Below are 10871 nucleotides of genomic sequence, written 5' to 3'. Positions count from 1 at the left end.
TAGTGGGGTGTGTGTGTGTGTGTGTGTGTGTGAATGACAGTAACACCCTCCTCCAAAATATCACGCTGAGAGTGATCTGCTGTGTAGGAACATAACATGACCAAATTTCTATTTCAAGCAGATAAGACTTTCCACCGTAAAAGTCAACAGGTACAAGCTACTATCCAACCCAGGGGCTTAACTAGGGAGTAAGCGCCACGGAAAGCAGGAGACTTACTTTCAAGTAAACCTGCACATGGGCTACGCATCTTTTTTAGAATGGGTTGATCTTATGGGAATGATCATCAGCTACACATCCTGCCGGGAGGGATCTAATATATTTTAAATCCCTATAATTCAGGATTTTCTTCCTCAAGCGTGATCCTTCATCGTAAAGACAGTACTTGGATTTACTTGTAAGGCTCGCTGACATCCTCTCTTCCAAGGCCAGACGCAAAGTAGGCGCAAGGGCTGCATTATGCCTCGAAATTTATCCCCATCGCTCCCAGCCCCGCTGCTCAAACCACGGAGAAAGAGAAAGAAGTTTTCTTCTTCGTTTCATATATATATTCAGATGGATCTGTTGTGAAATGTTTTTGATTTTTTTTTAATCAGATGCTATGCCTACTAACCTCAGGTCTTCTCTATATATACACACGCACATACATATAAATACCTATTGGCTTTGCAATGTTTCCACAATATTTCCTTAAAAGTAGGTGACACAGCAGGAGGAAAAAGTTTTCCGACGGATGTAAAGAATGCACAGCACGGGGATGCGCTCTGGCACAGCCCAACAGCTTGGCTGCGCCAGAGAAACGGCTAAGGAGAGAAAGTGGGCGCAGTTTGCGATTGATTCGCCTTTTGATAATCCATCTATCGAGACGTCATGTGCGCATCCCACTGTCTCGCTTAGCAATTCGACAGCCCGTCAGTTGTGGGCGCTTCCCGCATTGCAAACTCTTTAAATCATTAGCTGTCATGTTGCCTTCCCTAGGACAGACGCCATTCCATTGCCTTTTTGCTTTGCTTTCCGTGCACTTTTTCCACTCTCCTTTCAAACTTTTCTTGGAACTTTTACAGTGACTTACATATATAAACAAATCACCTTTGCTGCAGATCAAGTGTCCTTCTCCTTTCCATCCAGAGGGGGCACCATAGGCTCAGAAAAGTAACCCCGACGTTTTCAAGGCTGCTAGACGCTCCTTCAAGGTGGCACACGCGCGCGCGCGCGCGCACACACACACACACAGAGCACTGCACCTCCTGAAGAGCACGCGCACACACTCGCACAGATTAGTCTCTGGCGATTTGATATATCAGGGCTCGACTCCCCCTTGCCACCCTTACACCATCCAATTGTAAATATGTAGCCAGCCTCTCCGGGTGAAACGGCTTCGGAGTCAAGGAAACTGATAAAGATATCAAAAGTTTCAGAGACAGTTCGTTTTAAAACAAGCAAACTGCTTGGGATAACGGGGGTGGGGGGTGGGCGCAGATCGTCACCTTACACGTCTCTTCTTTATCTCCGCACCCGCAAAATTTCCCCATGACAATCCCTTTCTTTGCCTATTGCATTTGTGCCCCCCCTTCAAAAAATACTGATTGCTCTCGAAGACCCCTGACTATATCGACTTTTCCTGCCCCCTCCAACCTAGAAAAACTAAGTCATAAAGGGGAGGGGGATTAAAAGATGCAACCCTGTGTACAATTTCCAATTGCGAACGTATGTGTAATAAACCCCTACTGCTCCAAGCACAATAAACCCCATTACGCACAAGCCAACTTCTAAGCCAGCATGTCTAGGATCTACTGCAGCGATTCACACGTACACGACGTGTTCCACTATGGCTGAAACTTATCTCAGTGTGTCTTACATCCCAGTTTAAGTGGTACCAAGGGAAGGAAAAAGGGAGACACCCTCCAGTTGCTGCCTCTTATCCTTGTTGGATTCAAGCGATAACTTAAATATTTTTTTCCACATCCTAGTTTCCCCTCATGTGTTTCCACTCTCAGGATACATGCATAGGATCGGGCTGCAGATATGTGTTTTGAGGTCCGGGGTGAAAGGACTCTATGCATCCCCCTCCCCAAGAGAGGACTTGATCGAGGGCAATTGCATCGCTGCCTCGAGGCAAGGTGGGCGCATGTGTTTGCACTTAGTTGCACACGGAGAAGAGCCCCTAGGCAACCTAGGCAGGGCTTCTTTTAAGGGGGGGGAGTCGCACAGGGGGGTGCCCTAGATGGTCGAAAGGACTGTCGTGGAAAGGATCAGGCAGAGAGTTGCCCGACGTCGCTTGCCAGCCACGGCGCCCCCGCCGTCAGTTTGGGAGGACGCGTCTTTTCCAGATTAAAGAAGGCGCATTGTTATTATTTTTTTAAGCAAACAAACCCGAAACACGCCTCGGGTTTCTGCCTCGGCTGCTTTGGGACTTGTGTCCTGCGATCAGGGAAGGGTAAAACCCTGCGAGGACTCGAGGAGTCATTCTAGCTTGGATCCCACTTAACGGACCCAAATCTTCTTTTCCTTCCCACACCGAGGTAGGCACCTTCCTGCCGTTGTCACGGGCCTGGTGGCGAGGAAGCCACATGCTGCCCCTTCCTGAATGGCATTTTTTCCTGGTGGAAAACCCTCGTTTCTTCCCTTCCCTTCCCGCTCCCCCCCCCCTCGCCCACGGCTCTTGTGCTGCCCAGCTATTCTGCCAGGGCACCCCTGGTCTGCGAGAATCTGCGCCTTTTATCTTGTAAAGTATGCCTTTAATACGGCATTAGGACGATGCAGAAACAGAAGAAAATTAAGGGTATAATTGTGAGATCCATTTCCCCTTTGCTGTCTTCACAATAAAACAGTTATCTCCCCCAAAACTGCGTAGTTAACACTGGAAATGTTGAAAGATAAATGGGCTTTGAAAACATGGTTTGGGAGGGGGGAAACCTTTGATAAAAATAACTCGAAGGGGGAAAGCTCACGTTTTCCAGAGTACAATGTAATCTTCTTATCCCTTGCAACGCTTAGAGTAACTTTTCACTCCCCTGGAGAGAGAAACAAATGATTTCGTTTTGCACAATATGTACCATGAGTTTTTCCTTTCCTTTCCCCCTTTTTAAACCTAGATTCAAATTTTGAGCAGCAACCGGAAAAGGCTTTTAATTTAATTAATTATTTTATTTTTTTTACAAAATATATACATGACTTTGGGACATGGTCTTTTTCTTTCGTCGAGAAGGTGGCTTTGTTGCATTGATTTTCTGCGCTAAAAAGCAGAATATTCCAGCAAAATCGCAGCGGAAGATTACTATTCACCCGCCCCCCCCCCCCCTTGCTCGAAAAGAAAAGAAATATACGGACTTGGTTGAAAACTGAGCCGGTCTGGTAATGCTTGATGGGCGATTGGCAGAAATAAACCAAAACAGAACAATAGTTTTGTTCGGTTGAAAAAAATAATCATGAAAACTACTGCCTATTTAAACAAGTTTTCATTCAAGAATAGAAGCTCTTCAATATTCTTCCCTCGATATATTTTTTTCAAGGAAGCGAAATATTCTAAGATAAATACATTAGCATAATAACCATGATACAAATTAATGATAATCCGAGATCCATAGATCCATCTAAAACTCGCTGGTCATCGCTTCTTCCTATCCATACACAGATAGGAACCTCAACCACCTTCCTCGTTTCACGTTAGACCTCTTCTCTTTTCAAAACCCAAAACCTAAAAACCCCCCAGCAGACCTTGAAACGATGTACTAATAAGAGTCGCTTTTAAGAGGCGTTTTATTTTTCAAAAGGAGCGTGCTTTTTCCTCCAAAAGGGGGCCAGACAGCGTTTATAGCGTTAATTTCGAGGGCTTCCCTGTTGTGCTAATTCAGGTCAGTGTGGGATTCTCTCGTGTGTGTGTGTGTGTGGTGCAATCTCTGTTTTTCAACCCCTGAGCGAGGAAATGAATTCCAGAGAGATGGCTGTCCGGCAAAACAACGGCAACCTTCGAGCAGTCCGCTTTCCCCCGGGCGCTCCAGCGGCTCGACGTTTGCGCTCTAGGCGCATCTCTGGGAGGGGCAGAATCTCGCAACCTAAAGGCGCGCGCAAAATATCTCCTCCTACGCCTCGCCTCCTCTTCCCCTCCCCTCCTTTCCCCCTGCAAACTTTAGGGATTTCTAAAGCCCCTTTGTAACGGATCCTCCTTTTCCTCCCCTCAGCCCGCAGGAGCATTCAACGCGCTGAAATCTCAGGCACCAGAGCCGCAGTTGGCAAAGTGTGATGTCACCCACAGATGCTGGTGACGGAAGCTTTGAGCAGACGAAAGTGGGTGGCGGCGGCAGCGGCGCCGGGGCGGTGGGGGGGGGGGGCGGGAGAAAGCCGGTGGGGGGGGAGATGCAGACTGTTTTGTATCTGCAGGGTTGAGGGGAGAGGGGGAAAGGAAGGGTAGGCAGCCGAGATGATGCTCTCCCGGCCCGAAACTGCCTAAGAATGGACACTTATTTGGAGGAATAAAACGCAGCAGAGTTGGCGACAGTGCGCCAACACATCCCGCTATGTTCTGGAAGCGCACGAAAAGTTGTTTTTTAAACACATGCACGCACAGAACCAGAGGCTAATGGAAAAAAAGGACCCTGGGTTTTGCTTTATGCAAATTGCTCTTAAACTAATGCATTCCACAAACGCAGAGATCACCGATAAGATTAGATGCCGTTTTATACACCCCGCTCCCCAGTATTTCCTAGGCATGCAAATATCCAAAGTTAAATAAAGTATATTTTAGGGACCTTTCCTTTTAAAAAAGTTCCCATTGAAGCCTTTCTCTTGCTTTTTAAGAAGGGTTACTCATGTCATATCTCCGAATAATATTTTATATCTTCCTAACCCTCCCACCCCACCTACGTTCCAGGGGAGGAGCTGGAATAAAATATGCTAGATATATATCCAAATGGCATTCATATAGTTTTTAGAATTAAACAAAAATGCTTTCATGTAGGATATAATATTTCTGTTTTGGTTGTTCTAATTCTGATAAACTGATGTGTTGGATGCTGTATACTTCGACGGTACTTAACCTGCTCTCTCACTTAACTAATACAAATGAAAAGTGATACATTTCATCTGACCATCTCTGAAAGGTGGCTTGCAACCCTTTCTTTGAAAGTGAAAAGGAAAGTCAGATTTAAATATATATATATATCTGTAAAGGCTGAAGAATATCAGTGTGGCTGTCCTGTAGTAGGAGACATACTATATATAATATGTATTATACTATATACTTTACTGTACTAAATGAAGCATTATTATAGTGTGGCAGTTTTAGTGACTCAAGGTTGTCGCTGTAGAAGTGTTTCTCTTTATGAAAGACTGGTAATGTCTTGTTAAGGTGAGCAAAGCTTAGCCACTCAATAAGTCTAAATTCTACCAGTCTGGTTGTGGTTTTGCTCTGCAAGTGCTTGAAAGTCTCATTATCCCCTTTGTTTTACCTCCACCAAGAATACAGCAAGGGGTGTTGATGAGGAGGGTTAATTTACATTTTGGTGCTAATGTGTGGATGAATATGATGCCTTGTTTTTGTTTTTGCTTTGCATGTATTAAAGAATTAAAGGATACTATCTCAAAGCTGCCTTGAAAGTTTTCTAAAGATGCTACGTACAATTATAAAATAAGTAAATAACATAACTCAGAACTCTGGTGAAAGAGGGGTCCTCTAAAATCAAGCCATTCTCCAATATATACTATTTGTCAAAAGAAAACTTTAAAAGTCCATTAGTTTAAATTGCCTCCTACATGTAATGACCCAATTCAGCTGAAATGAAGGTCTTTTTAAAATCCTGCTGGTTTCATTCGGAGATAATTTAGCAAGTGCTTAAACACTTTTCTCCTGCAAGCAATGGGATCTAAAAGCGCTGTAACTCTTGAGGAAGTAGAGGATGGCGAAAACAACAACAGCACTCCTGCTTTTATGTTTAAATTAAAGTTCAAATGCTGTAATTGGTTATATATGTTACATTTAGCAATTTAGTCAAACAATATGCTTTTCCTCCATTCCCAACATCACAATAAGTGTTAGGGTTCATTCTTGTATCCAGAAAAGGATTATATTAATACATTTAAAGATAATAAAACTTATTTTAAAAAGTGCTTATTAGAAAGTAGGATAAACTGTTGCATTCAAAGCAACACATCTAGGTAGGGGGCAAGTCTGCAGCCCTGTACTTACCTACCTGGGAGTAAGCCGCTTTGAAGTAAACAGGGACTTGTTTCCGAGTAGACATGTGTAGGCTTGCTTGCATTGTGAATCATGCTATTAATTTGTAATTGGGGAGGTCAGTTTGATGCATGCATGCTCTGCAGAACAGTAAAAGGAGAGCAAGCGAGGGATTATTCACTTCCCTACTTCAAAGTAGATCAGAAATCTCACAACACCAAGATGCTAACTCAAAGTCATAACATCAGATTGATTGTATCATGTCACTTGTTTCCACAAGGCGCTCCAAATTCAGAACTTTTGAATAGCTATTTTGCCTTGCTGTCAAACTCTAGAAGGGGTTTCGGTTATCTGGAAGGCTTAGTCAATGTCTAAAGCAATAAAATAATCAGAAGTTCAGATAAGAGTATGTTTTTCATAGAGTTTTTTTCCCCCATGTGGCAGAGAGGCACACACAGAATTAAATAATTTTAAATAATTATGATATAAAGCTTCAGGTTATATTTTCATAACTCTGGCTATTGGTTTATCTGATTTTCTGCTTCTTTCATACTTACAAAAACCTGTCAGCCATTTACAATTTGTGTTTTGTGTGTGTATAGTTTATATATATAAACAACAATAGCAAAGTGGTTTTTTTTGGGGTGTGGGGTGTGTGGAAGCTAATGGAAACAGTCCCAGCTTGTGCTATAAAGCACTTAAATGACTAAATGGAATACGGTAAGTATAATCAGTTCTTTCATAAGAATTGATGTCTTAATCAATAAAATTGCATTGTTTATCATAACAGATTCCTCTCAGATGTAATATTTATTTCTCCCTGTGTATGCATATTCCAAGAGTTGCTCAAAGAAAGCTTAAGTTGAAAAACTGGACTGTTTCCCCAAATGAGAACTTTTGCAGGTTTATCCATAAAAGTGCCCATTTTCTCCTTTGAAACCCTGCTGAGATATCAGACCCACTTGATCCTGCTGGTGTGGACAGCTGGATCCTTCTCCCCCTTCAACCCACTAGAGGAGATCTCGACCAAGATTTAAAATTTTAAAACAAACCCCACCTTGAGACTGCTTTTTGCAGTCCATAAAGGGATTCTGAAAGAGGCACTGATCTAATAATATCTGCTCATTATCCATCTCACATGATTTCTGTTGTTGGAACAGAGTTTTGCTAGAGAGGAAATAATCTCCTGGGATCACTTACGAAAGAGCATTGATCTGCCTTTCTTAAGAGAGGCATCATTTGTATCTGTACTTGTATGTTTGTATAATTTAATGCCGACTAGCTTTTGTACTATGCTTTCGATTTGCTTTTAATGGTGTGCCTTTGTTGTTGCTTGCCTTGGGGCTGTCAAGAGAGGCAGGGCTGGGGCATCACCATCACCATTAAAAATGTAAAGGATCAGCCTGGATAGATCAGTTGGTTAGAGCATGGTGTTGATAATGTCAAGGTTGCAGGTTTGATCCCTGCATGAGGCAGCTGCCTATTCCTGCACTGAAGGGGATTGGACTAGATGATTCTCAGGGTCCCTTCCAATTCTACGATTCCATGATCATGCTTTTAATCACACAGCCAATCAAAGCAACCTTTTACAATATCTAAATATACACAATACTCAAATAATTCTGATGGCAGTTTCTGGATTCATCGCACCCAAGATGGTAGCTAACAAAATAGGAGACTCTCTTTGACAAACAAACAAACAAACAAACAAACAAACAAACAAACAAAAAAACAAATTGCTGTTGCTATTGAGAACCAGCCAGCCATTATTTTGTTCCCATGTATTTTAATGAGGTCTGCAGAATATAAAACTGCTCAGATGTGGTTAGATTGTGCTTACCAATACTACGTACTTCTATAGCATTAAAAGTCCTGCCATGTGACAAACCAGTGTTTTGGTTTTTTGCACATGAGGCTATATGCACGCATGAAGCCCCCAATTTGTGTCAGAGGGTCTTCATTCACAAGGTGTGCAAACCTGGTTGCTCTACTTCAGAAAACACAGAATCTTGATTCCATGGGAGCTTCTTACAATTTCTGGAAGATCTGATACACTCTGGTTTGAGAGCACCGAAGACATCGGAGTACTTCCTCTTTTTGGGACTTTTCCAGGACCCAGTAGATTGCACCCCTGCTTGAATCAAAAGATATAAATCACTGATAGCTAAGCTAAGCTATCAGTAGGATTGACTCTTCCCAGACATGCAGTCCACTAAATATTAGCATTTATTTCATTCTGAATGTTTATAGTCTAAGGCTGCACAGTTAGGCTATTTAAATCTTTTTGGCCTCGATCCATCCCAAGGAAGTTTAATCATGCCTTAAGTTCTGCTGCAGTCAGTAGGAGCAAGCTAGCTGTAACAACCTTAATGCCACAAATTTCAATGTGCTGTAGGTACTACTAACTTTTGTTGGTTTCGGGTCATTGACTCCAGTGATATTTAATCATTCTAACTGTATGCAGGATTGCAGCCTAAACCATTAATGCTTTCAGCCAATATAAAGTCATTAGTATTTTTTAGTAAATTAGTCACATACAGCAAGGACATAATGGTAACATTGAAGCTATAATTCCTGTTCCCTAATTCTTTAAGTTTTCTGTTGCTTTAACTTTTTTACTAGTTCAATTCACTTCACAGTTTTAGGATAAGCCTCTTTATTGGCTTTTAGCATGTGCTCCTTTGTGAATGTACTGTACAGATCGCAGTATTTTTCAGCGACATTCATGCATGAAAACATACATACAGTGATCTGAGTCTCTCAATACAATACAATTTTATACAGGACAAGAACTCACTAGCTTTAAAAATGTTAAATTGTGTCAGAATGTTGTAAACAATTTGATTTTACTTATCTCCATATTCATAACCTATTCCTTTTATTTTCATTATTGCTGCTCCTGTTGGATTTTTCTCATTTAAAAATCCGTATTTTGGCAAGCGGCTATTTAATTATGACATGTACGTCAAAGCTAACATGCTGTGAAAATTATACACGATGTTTCATACAGATAAATAAATGACAGTAAGTTAAAGCTAGTCGTATTCTATTTAGGAACCAGGCTAGTTTTAAATTACTGCCAATGAATAGTTCAAATTACATGGCCAAGCGACGGCTTACGAGAAATCCATCAGAATTGGAGGAGAGAATAGAACAACCATTCTCTCTACCTGTTTGTGTAGCTCCTTGCTAATGCAGGACAAGCCAGATTGTTTATTTGGAGAAGTAAAGTTGTGGAAATATACTTGCAGGGTGTAATGTGGACAGCACGTGTTCCTATGAGCTACCTGAAGTCTGTGTCCTAATAGTTTGCAGATGTCCTTGGGTCATTGATTTCCTATGGGCCAAAGAGCACAGCCCCTCGTTTCCCTCCCCTCCCAGCTCTTCAAATTAAAAAAGAGAGAGAGAGAGGAGAGGGAAGGGGGATCAGGGAAGTATTCACTTCTGGAACTTGTAAAATTGTTTGTTTGAGTTGTTTCCAACACTGCCCCAAATATTGAATCATTTGGAAATTCTAACTGCCAGGTCCATGCTCATTTAAAGCAATGATTTATTTGAAAAATAGAGAAATCTGCTCTGCGATTGCTTGAAGTTTGCTCAAGGTGGGGAGTTTATTTACACTGGGGGAATTTATTTTAAAAATCTCAGTTTTGCTCTACTGCATAATAAACAGGGATTCTCAAGCATGTGGCTATATATGTGCATGCACACACAGACGGGGATCTGTGCTTAGGAGTGTGTGTTACACACACATTTCGCGCACACACATTTATTTAGATGTAATAACGGTCTGTATACCCATTGGGTGACCTCCACCACTGCACAAAGATTAGGGTATTTTGTGTGCATATGCGCAGACATGTATAAAGATTGTTGGGCTTCCCTTAATGAATGAGTGACTTATAGGAGGAAGAAAAGTGAAGTAGACAAAGTAAAGTTAGTACGCATGTTGTCTAAGACACTGATTCATGGAGGTGTCAATAAACGAGATGCTTATAGGTCTCTTATCCAAAACAACACCAGCTTCAACATATTGTACTCCAGTCAGCAACAAGTTGGCTCACATGAAAGTGATCGGTTTTTTTTTTAATATATCTCAGCAATTATTCCTACATTGCCTCTTAATCCCATTCTTCCACCAAGGAGTTCAGAGGAGCATGCTTGGTTTCCCCCCAACCCCATCCACTTAGTTCTTATAACTAGGGATGGACAAACACGACAATTTCAACTTCTTTCAGTTTCTCATTTTCCAATCTTAACTTCAGTTTTCCACATCAGCTTGTGATTTTATTTTTGTGAGAAAAAATTCACCAGCACCTTAGTGCAAATTTCTCCCAATAGATGCAGTTTTGCATGCAGTTTCCCCAAAGGATTGGATTTTTTTTTAACAAAGCAGTTTCCCACAATATAATGCATTTCTGTATGTTATTCTCACCAATGTATGCATTTATACCCAAGCTTTACCCACATATATGCTGGGGTTTTTTTGTACACATTGCTTGGCTAGACAACTTTATTGCAAAATTCAGAGAAGTGCAAATTTCAAATGACAGATGTGTCTTGGTTTGGATATTGTTTTGCAAAGAGGGAACTTGGTAACTTTGCCTTTAAACACAAACAGAATTGAAGTTCTACCCCATCCCTACTTATAGCAAATCTGAGCAGCTGAAGCAGCTGAAGGATGAGAGGGTGACGGACCAA

The sequence above is a fragment of the Podarcis gaigeae genome, assembly GCF_964106915.1.
Source record: "Podarcis gaigeae genome assembly, chromosome: 2".
NCBI classification, from domain to species: Eukaryota; Metazoa; Chordata; class Lepidosauria; order Squamata; family Lacertidae; genus Podarcis; species Podarcis gaigeae.
Note: the sequence above shows the minus strand (reverse complement) of the source record.